A 9,487-nucleotide genomic window follows, 5' to 3' on the forward strand; every position below is an offset into this window, starting at 1 on the left:
TTTCCTCCTCTTGGGCAGGTCTCAACAAGAACCAGAGATTGGTTGGTCATTCCCATAACAGTTATGCCACTAGCATTGCCCCAGTGGCCACAGCTTTCCTGGCCAGTTAAATTTTCTGTTTTCAATATCCCTGTCTTTCTAAGGCTTTCTCACAGCCCCCACATTGCTTAAAAGTGTAGCCGCTAAAGGAAGAACAAGCTGCTAGAGGACTTAAGTCATCATAGTTATAGTGTACAGAATGGGAAGGTAATCACTATGAAAGGAAAGATAAGTTCTATACCAGAAAAGCTGATAAAGATTATATAACCCCACACCAGGAAGAAGTTTCATAGTTTCTTCCACTCCTTACCCTTTCAAAGAACAAATAATGGTATTGGAAGGCTAGTGCCCAACAGTAATTTATTCTCAGACTATGAAGATGCTGTCATTTCAAAAAAGCCTGAACTACTTCATTAACTATTAGCAGAGCCCACAGGACTCATGGGTGAAAACAACAGAGTTGTTTCCTGGTGAAACCCAGGTAGCATTGCAAAGACTCTACTCAGTTTAGTTGCTTGGTGAAGAATCGAGTCACATTCTTCATTTAAAGCTGCAACATCACCAGCTTATTCACAGCCAAAGAAGCATCTACCAGTGGCACACGACTTTCCTCCCACAGGTGAGTTTAGGGCACTCTACAAGTTATTTTGGCTATTTCTTTTAACCCTTTGAACAATATGAAAATAGTGTAGAACTCAAAAAATGAGATGAAACAAGGAGAAATCCCAGAGTATTCACTTTTATTTTCCTCCTAGTATCTTGTACTGTTATTTCAACACTTATCATTTAATAGCAACAAGCATTGCTTGACTTTGGTGCAGTTTCTGATTAGATGTTACTGCAACCAAGTAGTACATACATGTCATGCCCATTCTTTTTACATTCACTGTGTTGTGTAACCATCACCACTGTCTAGCTCTAGAACTTTGTCATCATCCCAAACGTAACTTTGTATCCCCTAAACACTAAATCCTTGGTCCTCTTACCTCCTGCCCCTAGGAATCACTATTCTCACTATTCTATTTTCTGTCTTTCTGAATCTGCCCATTTCCGGTCCTTATAAATGGACAATATTTGCTCTTCTCTGTCTGGGGTATTTTGTCCTTGATTCAATTTGGGGGTGTTTTGTTTGTTTGATTGACTGATTGATTGATTGATTGTGTGTGTGTGTGTGTGTGTGTGTGTGTGTGTGTGTGAGAGAGAGAGAGAGAGAGAGAGAGAGAGAGAGAGAGAGAGAGAGAGAGAGAGAGAGAGAGAAAGGGAGGGAGTGAGTCTTGTGGAGAGGGCGCGAGGCAGTGGAAGTTCTCTTCTATGAAGAATCAGAGGAGCACTGGGAAAGGAGTTCAAACAGTATAAGGTAAGGTTTTTCTTCTGTGCCTCTTTCCTCCTTTTCCTCCTAAAACTGGCACTACTAGGAGGTATGGCCTTGTTGGAGTAGGTATGGTCTTGTTTGTTGTTGTTTTTATTTTTTACTCTTTTGTGCCAGTTTTCCTTGACTTTAAATTATCCCATCTGTCTTTTGTCTCTGGGCTTTTATTGTTCTCTTACTTCTGTAAATCTTACTCTTACTCTGTTGTGTAGCTGGGTGGCTGGCCCCTGGAGTCCTCCTCCTTCTCTGGTTACTTCTTTCTTCACTCCTCCATCTCTTTTTTTCTTTCCTCCTCTCATATATTCTCTCTGCCTGCCAGCCCCGCCTATTTCTTTCTCCTACCTTGCTATTGGCCGTTTAGTTCTTTATTAGACCATCAGGTGTTTTAGAAAGGCAAAGTAACACATCTTCAGAGTTAAACAAATGCAGCATAAACAAAAATAACACACCTTAAAATAATATTCTACAACACTTGTTAAAGGAAGTATGTCACTGTGGGGGTGGATTTTGAGGTCTCATTATGCTCAGTGTGGTAGACAGTTCACTTCCTGCTGCCTACAGATCAAGATGTAGAATTCTCAGATCCTTCTCTTGTACCATGTCTGCCTGTATCCTGCCATGTCCCGCATGATGGTAATGTACTAAAACTCTGAAACTGTAAGCCAGACCCAATTAAATGTTTTCCTTTGTATGAGCTGTCATGGTCACAGTGTCTCTTCACAGCAATAGAAACCCTACCTGAGATACATGCATTACACCCTGTTCTGATCTTCTAAAAGTAATCTCAGTTTGGAATTGAAAACTGAAGCCAGAGCTGGTAGAGCTGAGAGGGTGAAACTGTGTTCCCAAAGCTGGACTGGAGTAGTGTTGTGACTGCCCAAGTGAATTCACATGAAGAGCGCCAAAACACAGTTCCACACATGTTCCCTGTTCTGACTGTCTATGACAATTTGTCTTCCTGCTCTTTTTCACGGATACTCTGTAGGTGCGACTATGAGACACCTACCTGCATCCCACTGGAACCACCTACAAAGATCACTCCTCTTGATGTTACCAGCATCTCTTCATTGTTTTCAGAGCTACACTAGGGTCTAGTTGTATGTAATGACATTAAACAGGCACATGTTGGACTGGAAATAAAGCTCAGTGGTAGAGTACTTGCCTTATATGCACAAGGCTCTTTGTTCAATTCCTGCCATTGCAGGGCAGGGAGTGGAGGGACTTGTCTATGATGGTTGGTATTAATTATCAGCTTGACACATGAGAGGCAGGCCTATGGGCACACTTGTGAGGAATCACCAGGTTAAGATTGGCCTCTGAGAATGCCGGTAAGAGATTGTTTTGATTAAGTTAATTTATGTGGGAAGATTTAATTGCGTGCAGGTTCGTTGTCTGACCAAGGCAGCCTAGATCGTATTAAGTGAAGATGGCAAGCTGAGCACCAGAGTGCATGCATCAATTCATTGGTTTCTGCTGTTGGCATGACTAGCTATTCCAAGTTTCTGCTGTCTTGGTTTCCCCATAGAGATAGACTGTAACAGGAATTAGCAGCTTCATAAGCTCTTAAATTGCTTTGTCAGAGTGTTTTTCACAACAAAGAAACTAAGATGTTGTACCAACAAAGCATGATTAATAAAGCCTTTGTTCTTAGGAGGTCTTGATAGAGGAGAGAGGCCCCTAAAGATTACATAACAAGGCAATGTGGACTGGGATGAAGAATATCAAAATGTCCTTAGTCAGTGTGAGACAGAGCGGTGATAACAGAAACCCTTGAGGATAAGGTCATCCTGAAAGGGAAAGGGTATTGGAGGAGAGTTCTCTCAGAAGTTTGCACTCCAGCAAGGCATGCAACATTGTACTGGTCATTGTTCACTGATACTTTTATAGACAATCCCTCCTTTTATGCCACTTTTTTTTTTTCAGTGAGTAAGCACCAGATTGATTTGCTCTTCATCCAATAAGAACCCCCCTCAATTGACCTGTAAGTACCTATCCAGAAACAAGGTTTGGAAACTATAAGGAACTCTACATATCCATGGTCTCTGACCCTACCTACTCTGCCACTGTACCCATCTACCTTCCACACATTAGCCAAAGGGTCTGGAATGTGACAGAGACAGGGTCAGGAGGCTGGGATGCAGAGCAGTGTCATGAAAAGCACATCTCAGCCAAGAAAAAGGCCTGCATGAGACATTTTGGTTCTGTAATCTGAGGCACTGCTAAGAAGTCTCCCTGGGAGTATTCCATCCAAACCCACCTGAAGTTTTCCTGGGAGCATTCCATCCAAACCCATGGCATCTGCATCTAGGCAATTAGCACTAATCTAAGAACATCTGGGATTCTAACTAGAGCCAAAGAAACATTAGAAATCAATGGATTCAATTGCCTTGCTCTTTTCTAAGGAAGCAGACACCCACTGTTTGCAGTAGTAAGTGCTCAGTTATTCTAAGGGGTCTGAGCACAAAGCAGAACTTCCCTAGGTGTGTGCTCAGGGGTTAGGTGTGTAGGGCTTCATTCTTGTCCATCTGCTGTGACCTGACTTCTTTCTATATGTTTATCTTCTTTCTCTGAAAATAAGTCGGAAAAATAATACTATCTCCATAGAGTTAAATAAACTGGATCAGTCTATGTATTTAAAATCCACAAATATACCAGGCTGCCCCTTGAAATGCCACTTTACAGTACTATAATTGTGACTGTTTAACAACCGACCAAAGTTCCAAGGCAATAATAGATTTAAAAAATGATCTGTTGAAAAGCCTGCAGTCCTGCCATGAAGAGAAATGATTGTTCCCTTTGTTAACATTACTTGTGACAGAATGCTTTGACTGAGAACCTAATAAAATCTAAACTATCAGGGTCCCATAACATTTTTGAAAAACTATTCTACACACTTTGCTTTTCAAAAATCTCTAAGGATTATTCCAAGATAAAGATCATCGTGGGGCAATCTCAACATCTGGAACTTTCCTAAGCAGACTGAAACATTACTACAAAGAACAACTGAGGTTTTTTTGGGGGGACAGCTTTTTCTAAACCTTGCTAGACAGGACATAGTCAATAATCAAATGAACAAATAAGATGCCATAAATCCTGTATTTCATATCTCCTTGGAGAATACCTCAATTCATGGTCTAAATGGTCTCTCTTGGTCATAATCTATATAAGACTGACTTCCTTTTTTTCCCCATTCCTCATCTGAGTAATGATGAAAATTAGGGCCAGGTATCCCGAGAGCCTCAAGAGATATTTACATCAATGAGAGGCTACAGAAAGAAGTAAGGGGAGAAATAACACAAAAATCAAAATTCAAAACTCATGCAGCAAACATACCCTCTGAATTTCAAGGCAAAAATTTCTACATGCCTTAGTAATTCTAAAGACATTTTAATAGTACAACAGCTGGCATTTACCAAGATAAACTAGAGTTGACAAATTGTCACTTTAGATTTGAAAAGTCAAAATAACAATACAGATGTTGCATGCTCTCTCTAGTATGGGATCTAGATGAAATAAGAGAGATGAGAGAGATGAAAGAGAGAGAGAGACAGAGAGAGACAGAGATAGGGAGGCTATAATGAAACTGTTTGTGGAGGGGAAGGCTAACATTTGCAAGAGTGGGAGACAGAATAATGCGGAAGGAATGTAACCAAAGAATAATGATATACCTATCCATAAAATTCCATAATTGTTTTGTAAGCTAACTAGAACTGTCAACAATTAAAATGTCAAAGTAAAGACCTGTAGGAAGTTTCTGGTATTGGGAAAAATTAGTTGAGTAAAGGTTCTCATTCTCTGACAATATCAGGTGAATAAAGCCTACTTCTGTACCTGTAGAAATAATATCATGTGGGGCCTAGGGAGACGGTTCAGTTGGTAAAGTGCTTGCCTACAAACCCGAGGACCCGAATTTCACCCCCAGGAGCCACGGACATCAACACAGGCTGCAGCTGTGGTCTAAAATAATCTCGTACAGCATGCCCAGAGGTCCATCTCCAAGCTTCTAGATTCTGTCAACTTGACAAGATGAACCATGACAAAGCCTCTGGTGTCACAGGGCAGAGTAAGGAGACAGAGAATAGGCAAATAGAGAACAGCAGCATCCCCATCACTTCCTGGAGGGGGCCGGCCAGGAGAGGAGCCCGGCCAGTGGTTCTGTTCACAATGGCCATCAATGGGGAGAAGACGGGGAGTGGGGACAGAAACTATTCCTGCTTCTTCAGATAAAAACACTGGGAAAATAGATGAATGATAGGAAAAACCCCTTTCAAACCCTCCTTCTCCCGTTTTGACTTACCCTCTCCTCTGCCTTCCTCGTCTGATGTACATACTGCTCTGGCTCTACTATCTTGGAAATGCAGTGTTTCCCTAAAGCCTCTGACCACCCTCATTCACTCTTGCTGCTCTGTAGACACGGAAACTTTCCTCCCCATTTTACTTTGAAATGTTGCACCTGCACCTTGCGAAGTACGTGTTTGGCTGTTTTTGTTCTTTACTCCTCCACCCATTAAAATATTTAGCATCAGTTATGGGCAAAGTATGTTTTAGGTAATAAGGTCATAAAGACAGATGTATAGATGTATAGACAGATAGACATGACTCAGGTGACTTGCACAAAATAAATTCAGACAGAGTGATAGTGACACCAAATGAGCGAAGAGAGTCCCAGTAGAAGGCAGAACATGTCCAGAGATATAGAAAGAGGCCGGGCCCTACAGTAGCATAATTAAAAAGAAAAAGCCATCACTGCCAGCATTTATGATGCTGGAAGCACTAGGCTGGGTAGAACACATGTGCCATCTCAGCCTTCCCTCGTGTGTACAGTCCTTCTTTTCCCAATGGAATTTATTCACTATGTCACCTGCAAAGCCTTCCTTGGCCCTGGATCAGCTGTCTCTTCTATGTCTTACTAGAATCATAGCTGTATTGCACGTACACTGATGTTCAGTTTATTATCTTTTGTGCCAAAATATGGTAAGTGGCAAGAGGTGAGAGGACAGTGCCTTGCCTTTGAAAATCTCCTGTGCATGATGCCAAATCTGGTGCACACAAGGCTTTTGAGGATTTGTGTGTGTGTGTGTGTGTGTGTGTGTGTGTGTGTGTGTGTGTATGAAATATTATTGGACTATAGTGTGAGCAATGTGGAAGCAAGTTTACTGGTTAGTTTTTGCCAGCTTGACACAAAAGAGAGTGACCTGAAAGAGGGAACTTCACTTGAGGAATTGCTTTCATCAGATGGTCCATGGGCATATATGTGGGTCATTTTCCTTATAAATGTGGGAGGACCCATCCCACTGTGGGTGGTGGCACCCTGGGCATGTGGTCCTGGGTTGTATAATAAAGGAAGCTGAGCCAGGCAGCGGTGGCACACGCCTTTAATCCCAGCTTTTGGGAGGCAGAGGCAGGTGGATCTCTGTGAATTCGAGGCCAGCTGGGTCTACAGAGCAAGATCCAGGACAGGCACCAAAACAACACAGAGAAACTCTGTCTCATAAAACCAAGAAAGAAAGAGAGAGAGAGAAAGGAAGGAAGGAAGGAAGGAAGGAAGGAAGGAATGAAAAAAGGAAGGAAGGAAGGAAGGAAGAAAGAAAGGAAGGAAGGAAGGAAGGAAGGAAGAAAGAAAGAAAGAAAGAAAGAAAGAAAGAAAGAAAGAAAGAAAGAAAGAAAGAAAGAAAGAAAGAAAGAAAGCAAGCCATGGGAGCAAGTCAGAGAGTAGAGTTCCTTCATGGCCTCTGTATTGGTTCCTGTTTCTAGGTTCCTACTGTGAGTAATGGAGTTATTAGATGAAGTAAACCCCGTCCATCCAATGTTGCTTTTGGTTACTGTTTTATAACAGCAACAGAGAAGCAAACCAGGAAGTGAGTGAATGACGGGAGAGGTTGAGGGTTGTAGAAGTGGAGCTGGGCTGTGTTAAATGGTGTGGGTAAGGAGGGGACAACTGTTGAAAAGAGGAAGCAGTTTGGAGGGCGTTTAATGTCTAGCTAAGTCACTACACTCGTGATGCTTCCATGTATGCTGGCGAGCCACCGGGAGGGGAGGAGCCGGAAGAGGTGAGGCTAGGGCTACTTCAAGGAGGCTCATCTGAGATGTATCGGCTCTTTCATTAACATACTCACTTCTTACTGGACACTTTCTTCCAAGTGTTAACTACCAAAGAATCAGCTGACAAGAGTAATTATATGACATGAGTCTATGCGTTGAAGCAAAGTAGCTCAACACAGCATAAAACAAAACTCTGTCCTGCATATATTTGGTCAGCCCTAAGGAAGATGTTTTGCAATTTTATCGGTCATGTGTTTCATCCTCATGCTACTTCTCAAGACAGCAACCACATAATTTTGATGTGACATGTTGGAATTAATTCTATGCTGCTCCCTAATGCCCAATACAATGTCCAAGCAAGTGCTCACCCACAGCAAGAAATGTCGACACCGCATTCTGAGACTCTTTTACATGTGCAGATAGAATTATCTGGCAAAGAGAAAATATCTTTCAATGCTGCAAGACTTTTTTTGTTTTGTTTTTGAGAAATGGTTTCTCTGTGTAACAGCTCTGGCTGCCCTGGAAGTCACTCTGTAACCCAGGCTGGCCTTGAACTCACAGAGATCCACCCGCCTCTGCCTTTCCAGTGCTGGGATTAAAGGTGTGCACCACCACTCCGCTGCAAGGCATATTTTAATTTTTGATAAGTCATTTGTTACAAAGAATAAAACAACAGTATAAATTAGGCTATCATTATTTCTACAGGAAGATCTTTAAAGAATTTTAACTGTCACAAGTCTTTTTTAAATAACAATGCATATGTGCTAAATTAACAAGGGGTAGCTTGACTATTTTAGATAAAAATTGTACTTTATAAAGTTGCACAAGAAAACAATGCCATTGTACACGTGGTACAATTGACATTTTGTTGTAGAACCCATTGATAATCAGAAGTGCAAGTGTGAGCAATGTGTGCCAGACCAGATAGTGTGACTTCGATGTGGCATGGGGAGGTAATGGAGTCTCTGATATTAAACAGATAGACTTCCAGGATACTCTTTTCAGAGACCATAAGTACAATGATCAACCTCTCAGAAAAGAAATGGACATTGAAATATTCTGAGTTTATAAGCAAACCAATTTGTTAGACCTAAGTCAGTTCCCATTTTACCTTTAACCTCAGGATGGAGAACTGAGAATGCTCCAGCTGTACGAATAACTGAAACCTAAAAAGGCACAGATTTTCAGTTTCTTATTATTTTATACTTTCAGAAAAACCATCCTCTCTTTTCCAAAGTATATCCATGTGAATGAAGTATCTAATTAAGAAATGAACAAAGAAATCCATTTCCCTCCTCTTCATATGATTGTACAAGTGCTCATCTCTAATTATCTCATTATAGGGGCTGTGGTGCAGAGCACTGGAGAAGTATTGGGGGATAGATGAATGAATAGATGTATGTCCAGAAAATGCTGGTGGACATGTTGCTTCCAACAAATATGATCACTTTTGCACTTTTGAAACTTGCTGCCCCATGATATAAACTCATTTAGATTGTAGGAAGCACATTCCTTTTTACCTGATCTGGAATGATCATCCTGTAAAAATCAGTAAACAAGTTCCCAACTTACTCTGCTAAGCCAGCCATCCTAGTCCCGCCACATGCTCCAACATGCCTGGATGCATCTGTCCAGCTTGGTTGATTGAGATTCACAAACATTATTAAACTTTCTCAAAGACAGACACTTTCTGTTCCTTGTAGCATTCGCAACTCAAATATTCACTTGCAGTTTTGTCAGTCAGTATTTCCACAAATTATGTCTTCTACCTGTTTAATTTATCATCTATCTATCTGTCTGTCTATCTATATATCTCTATATTTTTATCTAGATGAATAGATTGAAAACATTGTATAACATTTCCACAAAGGGATTAAATTCTACTTCACTCTGTAATGACTTTGCAAATATCACTGAATTTTCCTCTAAATCTAGCATCTTATTACTCATTCTGCGTTAGCTTTCTTTGAAGTCAAGATCTTTACTATAGAATATACTTAACTTCTATTATGGTGTCTTAACTCCATTTGCTTTTGT

Source organism: Peromyscus maniculatus, chromosome 6, assembly GCF_049852395.1.
Source record: "Peromyscus maniculatus bairdii isolate BWxNUB_F1_BW_parent chromosome 6, HU_Pman_BW_mat_3.1, whole genome shotgun sequence".
NCBI lineage: Eukaryota > Metazoa > Chordata > Mammalia > Rodentia > Cricetidae > Peromyscus > Peromyscus maniculatus.